Below are 14222 nucleotides of genomic sequence, written 5' to 3' on the forward strand. Positions count from 1 at the left end.
CAGGAGTAAAGAGTAGTTTTGCTTTTGTTGCAACTTAACAGAAATACTGAAGTTAAAAAGTAGGTTAGTTGTCATATTTGTGGCATGACTAATCTTTTGAGTGTAGATGCAGGGGAGTCCTGACATTTTGTAGGAATTTAGTGAAGAGTAGCAAATGGCATCAGTCAGCTGTTAGGAAATTAGACGCAAAAAACATTTTAAAAGAGGGCTAGTTTGGGGTATTCTTTATCCTAAGGTCCAGCATTACAAACGAAGTCTCTATGCTTATTAAGTGGCAGTACCTAGTGCTATATCTTTTGAACCATTCACCTCACAGAGGCTATGCCCTGGTTTCAGCCATGATAGAGATAACTTTCCTTGGGCTGAGAGGGAGCACAGCTAGAGGGCCAGGTCTGGATCAATCATTGGAGTATTCCATATCATGTGACATCATGCTCAGTGTATAGGTGGAGATGTGCTCCCTGTCACACACTGTTTTCGGTTTCAGGGTTGGTGTGGCAGGATTTTCTGGTGCAGTCGGATTTCTGCTGTGGGGGAGCGGGCTGTGTATCTGTTGCCATGCTCAGCAAGCCACTGCTGCATTTTACCTGTTTTGGATTTACTATTGTTACTGTTATTTTTTGCTACTATTAGTGAATTTGTTTTTATTCAACCTACGAATTTCTTCTTTTGTCCCACCCCTATTTCACCAAGGAGGGGGGGAGGTGAATGGTTGGCCATGTGGCGATTGGCTGCTGACTGAGTTCAAACCAAAACAGCCTGCTAAGAGATAAATACCACTTGATTTGGTTAGTTTTCTATTCCCACTGATTTTCTGTTTTCCTAGGGAGAAACTCTACTTCCATCAAATAATAACAAAAATCCTATTGATCTGCAGCCAAAACATATGTAACCTTTAGGTTATTTTAAGACTGTTCTAAAATTTAGAGATAATACTACCAAATTTGGTCAAGAAGAGAAATCAGAACACTAAGGCTTAGTAGCTTGCCTGACAATTTCGCAGTCATTCAGTGGCAGAACAGTGATTAAAATGTTTTAGTTCCCTTTCTAAATCCATACAAACATGTGTTCCCATGTGAGAAATTTGGGATTTAAAGATCCCAGTTTTCACCTGCCACTTTGAAAAGGTATTTGCTTCACTTGCTGGGTTTCCATCATGTCCACAAAATGGCACAAGGGAGGCAATACTTTAGGTATAACAGATACAGCTGCAGTCTGAGAAAGCCTTTTTGCATACAGTTTTCTGCTGGATTACTCCATGAACCACCTCAGAGAAATCCAGATAAAAACAGGAATTCTGAATTCTAATGTTTTCCCATTTTTAAAGTATTATTGTCTTATTTTTTTCATATTTTCCTTATAACACTATGTTCAAACAACAGTAACAAAGAGGCAGAGAAAGGATGTTGGTTGTAAAGGTGGAAATCTTAGGGTGAACAGGCAGCTAAATTTATCACTCATGGCAAGAAGGATCCTATGGGGAAAAAACACAATCATTTTTCTTCTGAAGTTCTCTTGTACCCAAATGACAAAACAAACAAACAAACAAAACAAAACAAAACAAAAAACCAAAACAAAACAACAACAACAAAAAAACTGAAGGGAAATCAAGAGCAGAATGTTTTAGCCAAAAAGCTGTGCATTTTTTCTTATATTTCTTTCTAGAAGAAATCCCTATGAGATCTTTGTTTAGCTGTGCTCAGGTTTTCTATGGTCTTTATTTAAAAGCTATGCAAAGAACAACTTTGACTCACATCAAGTATGACATGTAGCTTCCATGCTGGAATCATCATATTCAAACTGATACTTAAGGTCTTTTTCATGTCAAATTTACAGCTGTGAATTGAATCGTTTCTTCTGCTTCTCCTACAACCATTTTTTGTTATTTCCTCTAACACACAGTGTTTAGTGTTGGCAATGAGGGCATTTAAATTCTTCTAGAAGAACCATGTCCCCTATGACATCTGCAAAGAATGACCAAGGAGATACTTAGAGTTTATGCAATTTAGCTACTCAGTAGTATCAATGGAAAGATCAAATGATAAAAAAGAGAAACTCAACATGCAGTTCAGATTTTCCTCCAAAAACCCCAACCTTAAAATTCAGAAAAATTCTACCTTTCAAAATATGTTGTCTCTTCTGAGGATGTACTCTGCTCAACCTCTGTCCCAAGCTGGTTTTGTTGTTCCATTTAAAATACCACTCAGGTCATTGTGTGTTCTGATGTTGCTAACATTCATTATTGAAACTAAGTGTTTTCTATTGAAAACCACGCTTCCTGTCCCTACAGGCTTTCTCCCTAGTAAGGAGAAGAGGCTTAATGAGTTTTTCTTGTAAGCTAATTCCAGTAATAAATGCATCAACTGGGAACAAGAAAAAAAATTGTGAGAGACTGCTGATTCCCTGTTTACAGGTTTTTCCTTTCAAAACAACATGTTCTCTTTAGTCCTCTAATGCTGTGACTCCATCAAAGGCCATGGACTTCAGAAACAGGCTTAACAAACTCTCAAACAGATAACATCTATTTTGGTCCTAGTTCTGTAGGCAGTAATAGAACCATTTTATTTTAGGTTATGGGTAAGATACAGTAGAAACAAGAAGGAATAGGTGAAAGTGAGACACTGGCACAGACCAGTCTTTGTTCTGAGAGACTGGAAAATGAAATGAGGTGTTCAACTGTTGCTTGTGATAAAGTGTGAAGGAAACAAGTGACAGTCATTTGCTTACTGTGTGGATAAAAAAGGAAAGAGAAGTTCTGCAGAAGAAAACAAACACCATGAGAGCAAAAAAATCTCTTCTCCCAAACAACCCAGGTGCTTACCTGTGTGAGTTGACATGTTTGAATATAGTTGGTCTGCTTCAAAGTGTATTTGCAAATGGAAGTGGAGTTACTATGTACACAAAACACAATGATATCTCCCACCTCACCACCTTATGAAACACAGAAAACTATAAAACAGTATCAGACAAAGCCAGTCCAGGCAACCTGTTATGTTCTGTGACAAATTTTAACCCCATAGAACATGCAACTGCTTCTGTATTGTTTGCATTGTACATGACTTAAATGACCTTCCAATCCCAACCTTTCTGCAATTATATGAGAATTAATAGAAAATAGGATCTTCCCTGCATCTTTCTTTCTGTGATTCCTTATTTTAACATGTCACAGCATTATCAGGTGGTAAGCAAAGTGCTGGTATTTCCAGGGAAAAATGGACTCAATTTTTAATGTCAGAGCTATTTAAATATGGAGGACAGGGAAGTTACATTGACTAAAAAGTTCTCAGGTACATATTGTACCTGGGTGATAACTTTGATTTATTTTAATGAAAACTAAGGTATCTGACAGGGTAATAGTTTGCTCTCTTCCAGAGGAAGTGTAAGGAAGATCTTGCATATCTCATTCAGCAAGTCACAACCACAGGTACAATCCAAGATATCCCAAGATGAATTCTAAAGGACTGAGGACAAAAGAGTGAAGAGCTAAACCAGTCTAAGAAATAATACACATATGATCAGTGAGTATAAGGGTTGAGCAGAGACTGAAGATTTGAAGCCAAATATATATTCTGTGAACTGCTTCAAATCCTACAAGATCTGTTCTTCCCTGTTGCTTTAATACTGATCTACTATTTAAAAAGAACAAGTGAAAAAGTTAATTTTTTAATAAGCCATCTAGAGGTAGGTCAATAGCAGTAACTAAAAACTGAGACACAAGCAACAATTCAAATAGGTGGACAGCTGGTTTACGGAGGAGGTCCCTCTTCATTTTAACGTCTGTGTTTTTTTCCAAGATGGAAGATACAAAAGGTACAGGTAAGGGGAGATGTAACCAGATGCCAGAGATGTAACTCTGACATATCTTCATCTTTGACATCAACAGAGTTCATACTGCTGTCATAGGTGAGCATGTTGCAAGTTTTAATGCCTTTGGCTCTTTATCCCTGAAATGAACTGCTTTATTTTTAACTTAGGTCAAAATGATTTCTACTGATTTGGGAAAATCACCTAAAATAAGAGGGGTTTAGGGCTATAGATAAGCTGTAAAGAAACAGAAGTTAATTTCTGATTCCTGGCTGCTGGAATATGGGTTTTCTCAAGTGGTTTCACCAAACCATGGAACATTAGAATTACTGTAACACCTCTGATTTTTCATATTATCACTAATACCACAAAAATATTACATTTTCCAGCATGACTGAAAGTCAAAAACACAGAGGTTTACCTCAAGTTAACTAAACATTTACATACACTTTCCCCATGCTACTTTACAATTACACTCTAAAAAAGGACTTTAACTGCTTAGATGAGCATGAATCCTGTGCATGGTTACCTTACACCCTGATTACTGCTATATACTTTTTTCTGTCTTGTCCTGCTAATAGCCACCCACAGTGCTTCTAGTAAAGCAAAAAAATCAAGAGGATAAGAAGATAAAATGGCTTTAGAACACACAGGAAATTATATGAACTTCTAATACAGATTTACCACAACACGCAAGACAAGCTTCTTATCTTCTGTCTTCATTTCAAGACCTTCCAGTCCTTGTCCTGACATTACCACGCTTTATTGATTATGGAAAGTTTGACACCCCTCTGAACACCCTGGAGCGGCAACCAGTATCGCTTCACACTTATTCCCAAACAATACTTGAGCTTTTTCAGACACCACATTTTGAGGAAAATATTTGCACACATTCATGCAACTAACATTGTTCTAAACCATCCCTAGCTCAGCTCAAAATTCAAATATCGATCCTTTTCACACACAAAAAAAGGCATAAGTTGCTCGCTTACAAAAACACACTCAGTATTATGAATAAAATACCCAGTCCTCACCAGCACTGCAGAAGTGTTACCTCTCCCTTATCTGGTCCACATCTGGTTAGGCCTTCTAAGACATCACAAAAACTAACCTTTTCCTTCAGATTGTCTCTCATAAACAAACAAATGATACAGGCCACTCTAACCCACTAAACAGATTCTCCCTGGAAGTCCCTCTACTCTGCTTCAGGCAGTCTTACCTCAGTATGTGTTAGACTGAGGGCACAGTACTGCCCTTTTCCTTTCCTCTTCTGCAGATTTTCCTGGACTTCTACAGTTGGGGGCCAGGAAGATGCTCAAGGTCTTCACTTAAGCCCTGTGGTCTGCAGATGTGCTAAATGGTTCTAGGACTACAACACTGGCAAAAAGTGAATTTGCCTAAAAGCTAACAGTTCTCTAGGTGTTTACCAACAAAGAACTAAAGCTTTCAAATGCCCTTTTCAGATTAGACGTGCAGGGTCTCCTCGTCAAAAGTCAAGTTATTTCTTTTCCTTGAATAAACAAACCACTTCATATATTGTTTTCTGGTTAAATTAAATACATGTTTGCACAGGGCTATATATAAATTCAGGAACATTTTGTTCCTTCTGACAATGCAATATTGCCACAACATTCAAAGCAGGAGCAACAACATAAATCAGTACATTATTTCCCCAATTAAGGTAATTTTGTTATACAAGTTGATTCTGCTGGCACCATACTAGATTTTCAAAGTCTTATGTATCCTTTCTTTTTTCTCCTTAATAGCAAAATTATTAAATAATTTCAGTGAAGGTACAATTTCTGTATTTATTCTCTGATAAAATGGGAGTAGGATCAGCATTGATTTACAATCTCAGCCTTATCCAGTCTCTGTAATTCCAATTGGAGCTCTGAGTCCCAGGACAATCATAAGGACATACAGTCCTGTAAGCAATTCAGTAATTTTAAATCCCAAATTCTTTTAGAACTGGGAAAAATTATTTGAGGGCTTCCACTTATAGCTCATTTTGTCCTTATGTCCATTGCCTTTTCTCCAGCACTTCAGTTTGAGACAGATTCTCTGAGGTGAGTCCCTCTAGAGAAGGACTCTGTTGTAAACTTCCCTACTACTTCTAACACAGTCAATACACAAAGGAAAAAATATTGGGGTTTTGGTTTTGGTGGGGGTTTTTTGTTTTGTTTTGGGGTTTTTTTTTGGAGGGGGGGTGGTGTTGAGGGTTTTTTTGACTACAGTCTTACCTTCTCTGAGTGTTCAATTATTCTGAACAAACACTAACAGAAGCTTTAATTTACAATTACATTAGAGGGTCATGATTATGCACATAACTAAATACCTGTACAACAGTTCGTATGACACCTTACTACTTGCTAAAAGCAAAAGAGCTTGAAGAATAGGTAGGATATATTCAGTATTTCACGTGTGAGGAAAAGAGCAGATATACAGTATTCTTGTTAAGGTACTAATGAACTTGGGCAAATAATTTTAATCTCACTGAAATTTGTGAATGTTTTGTTTTTGTTCATGTGCAACACAATTTAATGAATCAGCAATCAGGAAAATACACTGTGAGAAGCTTGACAGGTTTTTATGATTAAGAAGCACTTGGAGATTACTGGAGTTAATACTTTAATTTTCCTACTCTTTGAAAGCTGTTCTGATGGTAAATTATTTGTGATAGAAAATCCACAACAGCCAGTTCAACTGAACTTCTAACTTCATCCAGGACCTTTGCATTATGTAAATAAAGATGGTACAAATAGAATTTAAATGAAAACTCTCCCAGATACTCACTTTATTGCTTTTATTTTGCACAGCTCATAGTTATGCAACTATAATTTTTAATTTAACATATGGAAACAGCTTGGAATATCTAACTACATATACCTGCAAATATTCTCAATAAGAAATAAAGGTTCCACTTTACATTACAAGATTATCTTTTTTAGTAAGATGACCTTATAATTAATGAGTACGTAAGAATAACAGTTGTGACATTCTGCATCCTAACAACTATCTTCTAAAAGTTTAACTTCCTGCAAATTTTTCTGCAGTTTCTACACTGATTAAAAAAAGGAACCATGCCCAGTCCTGAAACACTAAGTGAAGCAATTTCATAATAGTGACTGGAACTGTCTGGATGCAGAACCAAAATTAGTAAACTCATCTGAAAGCAAAATATTATCATTGTCTCTAGGAAAAGCAGTGGCAAAATTCTCTAAGGTCAGCATTTCACCCGCAATGAATATATGACTAGTAGCATTCATTGATACTTAAAACCAGCAAAAGCATTTGGAGAAGTCTGCTATGACTATTTACGAAACAAACATTGGCTGATTTCTAAATTAAGTTCCTGTTTTAGCCACAAAAAAAATTAAGTATCTCAGTAGTTTGTTGCAGAGCTGTAAAGTGCTTGAACTACTACGTACTAGTTGGAAAACTTCCTGTTCTAAAGAGAACACAAGAGATTGCTAAATGCTCAGCTTTTGTTAAAGTAGATTATACAAGTAAGGATGTTCATTCAATGAATATGACTGTGGAAGGAAAAGGAGCCATCACAGTCTACACTGCACATACGAAGAGAGGTTTATTTTTCACTATATACATTATTTTATCTCTACAGTTAGTGAGTTTAATTTACTTTTTACTACCTAGTCATTATTATGAGACCTTTCTCCAAGCCTTCACTTTTATTTTGTTTTGAATAACCTAATATTAACAGCAATCTAACCTCAATACTTTTCAATATGTTACTTACTGCTGTATCTCTGTGACATTTAACTACCAAGAATACGGTGTATCTGGAGATACACAGACACATATGATTTTATCAAATCAGATTAAATACAGATTTGTGTATTTATTTATACATAAATAAGGATCCATGCCTAAAAAAACCAGCCAAAATCTCTGAAAAGTGTAACAGGCTTCTTTTCTGTAACAACATCTTATACTTAATGGAAGTAATGAATCCAAACTCTTTCACACCCAGAACCTGACTGTTTATTGTTCCCAATTCACTGTAGGGACTATTGTCATCGGGGTTCTCAAGATCTCCACCTTAAAATACAAGTCATGGAAGAGGGTGCCTGGGAATAATTATCACATACCTGACCACTTCTGACCAAAAGTGGATTATGCATCACCTCATGAGCACCAGGATAATTTTTGTTCCAGTAAGGAATAAGTCACATTTACAATATTTACCAGATATCCCCATTGAGTTCCACTGTTTTGATTAGATTAGATATAGATGATATAGATGATATGGATGTTGTTGAAAGTAGTACCAGGGCCAGTTTTGGTCTTTTTCTCCAGTGCTCAGCTGGGAAATTTAACTAGTATTGATAGCCTCCATATGAAGAGAACTTTAGGATACTCAATGCCTTTGAAACACTCTTCTTCCAAGGACAGATTGATCACTGGAAGGAGAGTATAAGAATGAGAAATTATCTGAAAGCACATGTGAAAATGAATGAGAGGATTTCCTCCAGCTTTACCAACTTAGCAATAGAAAACTACACTGTTAAAAAGAGGCAGGTTGGGGTTACAGCTGCTCTGTCTTTTATGCCCTTGGGTGGAGAAGTGCTGACAATGTACACCACAAGCTGTCCTAACAGCTAAAAGCATTCTGTGATTGGTAGGAGGAGGGAAAGAGGTACGAAAGTATTCTATCTCATAGGTCTCAGAGATAACATGATGATTTTAATGTGTAGTCTCCAGGGAAAACTGACAATGAAGTGAATATCATCAATATTATTAAGATGTGTGTATGGTGATATGTTTAATACAGGTTTGTAATAATGCAAAAATAATAGCACTCAAATCATTATGAATTCATTTAGGAACTCAGTAGGAACATAAATTCTGAAAATTGTACGGTAAGGTTAACCTCGGATAGGAACTCTGAGAATCTCTCATCAAGGAAGGGGACACACAGTATGTAGGAGTTTCTATAAAATTGGAAACAGACCATAAAAACCCTGGCTCATAAACACATGAGCTGCTCTGCAAACTTCCACTGAGAGATCTGGACTCTTCTACAGGTCAGAAATGAAAGCACACATTATGTGAATCTTTCTTCCTTGTTATGATATGTTATCTTATCAAAAATCTTTCTACACGAGGATCTCTATGACTTAGAATGGGAGGATTCAAGACTTTAAGAAAGAAACTTGAGCTATACTGAAAGGCATTTCAGGTTATCTCTCTTGATATTCAGAGTTGAGTTATTCTTCAAATGGAAAGTATATTAAGCAAAAAGCCAAATAAATAAGCAATAGCCTTGCTTCGTATTCAGCCAGCAGTGTGCCCCAGTGGCCAAGAAGACCAATAGCATCCTGGTTTGTAGTGTGGCCAGCAGGATTAGGAAAGTGATCATCCCTCTGTACTCAGAACTGGTGAAGCCACACCTCGAAGTCTGTGTTCTGTTTTGGGCACCTCGCTACAAGAAAGACATTGAGCTGCTGGAGCATGTTCAAAGAAGGGCAACAAAGCTGGTGAAGGGTCTAGAGCACAGGTCTTAAGAGAAGTGGCAGAAGGAACTGGGGTTGTTTAGCCTGGAGAGAAGGAGGCTCAGCAGAGATCTTATTACTCTCTACAACTACCTGAAAGGAGGTTGTAATGAGATGGGTGTCGGTCTCTTCTCCCAAGTAACAAGTGATAGGATGAGAGGAAATGGCCTCAGGTTGCACCAGGGGAGGTTTAGACTGGATATTAGGAACAATTTATTCACTGGAAGGGTTGTCAAGCATTGGAACAGGCTGCCCAGGGAATTGGTGGAGTCACCACCCCGGAGGTATTTAAAAGATGTATAGATGTGATACCTGGGGACATGGTTTAGTGGTGGACTTGTCAGTGTTAGGTTTAAGGTTGGACTCCAAGATCTTAAAGGTCTTTTCCAAACTAAATGATTCTATGATTCTATGAAAATTGCATGCAACTCCATTTAGTCATATAAGAAGGGAGGATAATTGCTTCCTTCAATCTGCTGGATACACTTGCTAATGCAGCTCAGTGCTTTATCAGCCTCTCATTGCCTCAAGGGTGCCTTGATGAGCCATGTGCATCTTGTGCACTGAGACTGCCAGTTCTTTTCCCACAGAAAAAGTCCCCACTGGTGAGTCCCTAGCCTGCACAGGGTTATTCTGTACCAGGTCCAGAACTTTCCATTTGCCTTTATTGAACTTCATGAGGTTTCTGCTAGCCCACTCCTCCAACCTGCCAAGATCCATCTGAGTGGCAGCCCTGCTGTTCAGTGTTGTCTTGGTAAAGGTGTAGGAATTTACAATTTGGCCATGGTAAATCTATGCTGGCTGTTTCTAATTTCTTTCTCGTCCTACATGTAAATGGCTTCCAGGAAGATTTACTCCATAGTTTTTCCAGGGCCTATGGTAAAGGTGACAAATCTAGTGCCCTTTCTAGATTTTAATTTTTTTTTTTTTTAAGATGGATGTAATTTTTGCCTTTTGCCAGTCACTGTGAACCCTCTATTCCAATTTCTAGGGCTTTTCAAAGGTAACGGAGAGTGGCTTTTTAATGACATTGAGACTTTTCTGCTGAAACAAAATTCTTGTTTTGCCATCACCTAGATAATGTTTAAAGTTGTAAATTATGCATGAAAAAATCGTACATTTATGCCATAGCACATAAAGAAGCAAGGTATGGACATCAGAAGTAACATAGTGGAAATGGAAGAAAGCTCAGGGTGGTTAAGGGTTAGATTTTCAGTCTGTGTCTCAAGAATACTCTTGACTCTACCTCTTTCATCATCCCTCTAGCAGCAGCCTAAAACAAGCTCTCCTCCACACACAATAGCTACTCCACATTCTTCCTTGTGTGAATAACTCCCTCAGAGAGTCCTAGAGAGAAACTGACATCAAAACTGTTGTTACTAGATTCAGAGTTGAGCTGCTGCTTTTCACAACAAGGGGCAGGAACTATTAAGAATGGCCAAAAGAGGAGCGGAGTCTGGGAAGAGGATACACCAGCAGCAACAGCTGCTGGTAAGGGACTTTCTCATCCGTGGTAACCCCTGCCTCTCACCCCCTGGTTCAAGAGCAGCAACAGCCCAGCTTTCTAGGATGTGCCACCATTGCAAGGTAGTGGAGGAAGAAGGTGTGTTCAGGTGTTTGTGCAGTGTCTGCCCGTCAAAGAGCTGTTTCCCATCTCTTTACAAGGAAAAGAGCAGGCAAGATGGAAATGGTTTGGGCCTGAATGATACATCGAAATTCAGTCACAGGCTACCTTCATCAAATTGAAAGAGCTAAGGAGGGATTTTCAAGGGTTTTTGGAAAGGTAGAAACTGCACAAGACATTACTAGGATTATGCAAACTCACATAACTCTGGAGGTATACAGCACACATTGGAGCTCGTGCTCTGTTACCTTTATAATCATGGAGAGGAATAGATATTTCTCAAGTGCAGTTCTTCAAAGGTACATTCCTAAGGTAGTCACATGGGTCACTAACGGTAGGTGCTGTTTCCAGGAATCTGCATTATGTGAACCAGGAACCATTTTTTTGCTTGTAACCAAATATTGTAAACCAATATTTACAATTTTAAAATAAAATTTTGAAAATTTTTATTGATGAAAAAGGCCAGGAATTTGAATATGATCTTGATTAAATGTTTGTAAGCGTATAATTTCAGGATTAAGCTGAAACCTTTTTAGAAGTGACTGTAAGTCCACCTGAACATTGCTGCCAGCCCAAGGCAATGCAGAAACTTCCCTTTCTGGTGGAAGCACACTCAGATTCAGTTAAGTAAGGTTTGCATCACATCATGAATATTTATTTCTGCTGAATTATTGTGGCTTTTATAATTGTGTTTAAGACATACTGAGCAAACGTATTCCATACTTTGTTAATAAAACTTCTGACCAGGCTTTTGGAACTCACTGTGGAAAAAAGTAAAGCTCATAACTGTGTTAGAGTTGTGCATGGACTTCTGTGGGCTTCCCCACCTAGCCTCAGATGCTTTGCATCACCTTTTTAGACACTTCTAGTAATATTTTTTTCAGATATAACAGTTATTCTGCATATAAAGTGTGGAAAGTGTATAACCCAAATGATTGAGCTTTCCCTAAACCTGTTTGTAATACTAAATAAACTTTTTTTTTTTTTTTTTTTTTTTTTTTAAATGAGCAGTCTTAAACACATGAGTAAGACATGAAGAGCAAATAAAAAAACAGGAGTTGCAATATGAAAGCTATATTCATTGTTTAAAATCTCTTCACAGTTTAAATCTTAAACGTCTGATGTTTCTCATCAGACCGGGGAGTCTTAAACAAGCTCATAGAGACAAAGGCAAGAGCGTCGTAGTAGAAGCCCTTTCATATTGTCTGCAGTTTGGATTAACTTGTTGCTCTGTCTTTTTAATGAACAAGAGGCTGAGGGCAAGAGACATGATGCTTTGTTTGCAGTGTAATGTGCAACTTGAAAATAAGCATGATATTCAATATTGTGAAGCACAAAACACCTTACTTAAGGAGCAGCAGAAAAAACACAGAATCACAATCAAAGAATCATCTAGGTTGGAAAAGACCTTGAAGATCACCCAGTCCAACCATCAACCCAACATTAACAGTTCCCAACTACACCATATCCCTCAGCGCTGTGTCAGCTCAACTCTTAAACACCTCCAGGGATGGGGACTCCACGACTGCCCTTGGCAGCCCATTCCATCGCCCAACAGCCCCTTCTGGAAAGAAATGCTTCCTAATATCCAGTCTAAACCTTCCCTGGTGCAACTTGAGGCCATTCCCTCTTGTCCTATCACTTGGTACTTGGTTAGAGAGAATCATCCCCAGCTCTCTGCAACCTCCTTTCAGGTAATTGTAGAGGACGATGAGGTCTGCCCTCGGCCTCCTCTTCTCCAGACTAAACCCCCACAGTTCCCTCAGCCACTCCCCATATGACCTGTGCTCCAGACCCTGCACCAGCTCCGTTGCCCTTCTCTGGACACGCTCGAGTCATTCAATGTCCTTTTTGTAGTGAGGGGCCCAAAACTGAACACAGGAATCGAGGGGCGGCCTCCCCAGTGCCGAGTACAGGGGTCAGATCCCTTCCCTGTCCCTGCTGGCCACGCTATTGCTGACACAAGCCAGGATGCCATTGGGCTTCTTGCCCACCTGGGCACACTGCTGGCTCCTGTTCATCGGGCTGTCAATCAACACCCCCAGGTCCCTCTTTGACTGGCAGCTCTCCAGCCACTCCTCCCCAAGCCTGTAGCACTGCTGGGGGTTGTTGTGGCCCAAGGGCAGCCCCCGGCATTTGCCCTTAGTGAAACTCCTCCAGTTGGGCTCAGCCCATGGCTCCAGCCTGTCCAGGTCTCTCTGCAGAGCCTCCCCACCCTCGAGCAGATCAACACTCCCACCCAACCTGGTGTCATCTGCAAACTGACTGAGGGTGCACTCGATCCCCTCGTCCAGATCATCAATAAAGATGTTAAACAGGAGTGGCCCCAACACCGAGCCCTGGAGGACACCACTCGTGACTGGCTGCCAGCTGGATTTAACTCCGTCCACCACAACCCTTTGGGCCTGGTCATCCAGACAGTTTTTTACCCAGCAAAGCATGCAACTGTCCAAGCCACGAGCAGCCAGTTTCTCCAGGAGAATGCTGTGGGGAATGGTGTCAAAAGCCTTGCTAAATTCAGGGTAGACAACAGCCACAGCCATTCCCTCATCCAATAAGCAGGTCGTCCTGTCCTAGAAGGAGAATATGTTTGTCAAGCAGGACCTGCTTTTCATAAACCCGCTGACTGGGCCTGAGCATTGGTTGTCCCTAATGTGTTGTGTGATACTACTCAGGATGAGCTGCTCCATTAGCTTCCCGGGCACCAAAGTCAAGCTGACAGGCCTGTAATTTCCCAGATCATCCTTCTGACCCTTCTTATATATGGGTATCACACTGGCCAATTTCCAATCCATTGGGACCTCCCCGGTCAGCCAGGACTGTTGGTAAATGACGGAAAGCGGCTTGGCGAGCACCCCAGCCAGCTGCTTCTGCATCCTCGGGTGTATTCCATCCAGTCCCATGGACTTTGCTTGTCTGTGTGATGCAGTAGGTCACTGATTAACTACTCTTGATTATGGGGGGGTCGTTCTCCTCACAAGAAGAATAAATCAACATGGCCCCCCAAAGCTGTGAGCGGTGGTCATGCTGTTGCTCCAGGGAACAGTAGTTTTGAGGCAAAGATGATGCTTAGGGCAATTCAGCATGCGAGGTGAGACACTGAGCATCATGGCACAGGGAGCTGCACAGAACTGTGCTCACAGCAACAGGACTGTGCTTGCCCAGGGTCGAGAGCAGCTTGCACCACCCAAGCAGAATGACTGGGAGTGCCCTAAGGAAGGGTCTGAGACCCCATTACACGCGGTGCTGGGGGACTGCTCTGATGGGGACCTCACCCTGCA

The sequence above is a fragment of the Athene cunicularia genome, assembly GCF_003259725.1.
Source record: "Athene cunicularia isolate RWA chromosome Z unlocalized genomic scaffold, athCun1 chrZ_part1, whole genome shotgun sequence".
NCBI lineage: Eukaryota > Metazoa > Chordata > Aves > Strigiformes > Strigidae > Athene > Athene cunicularia.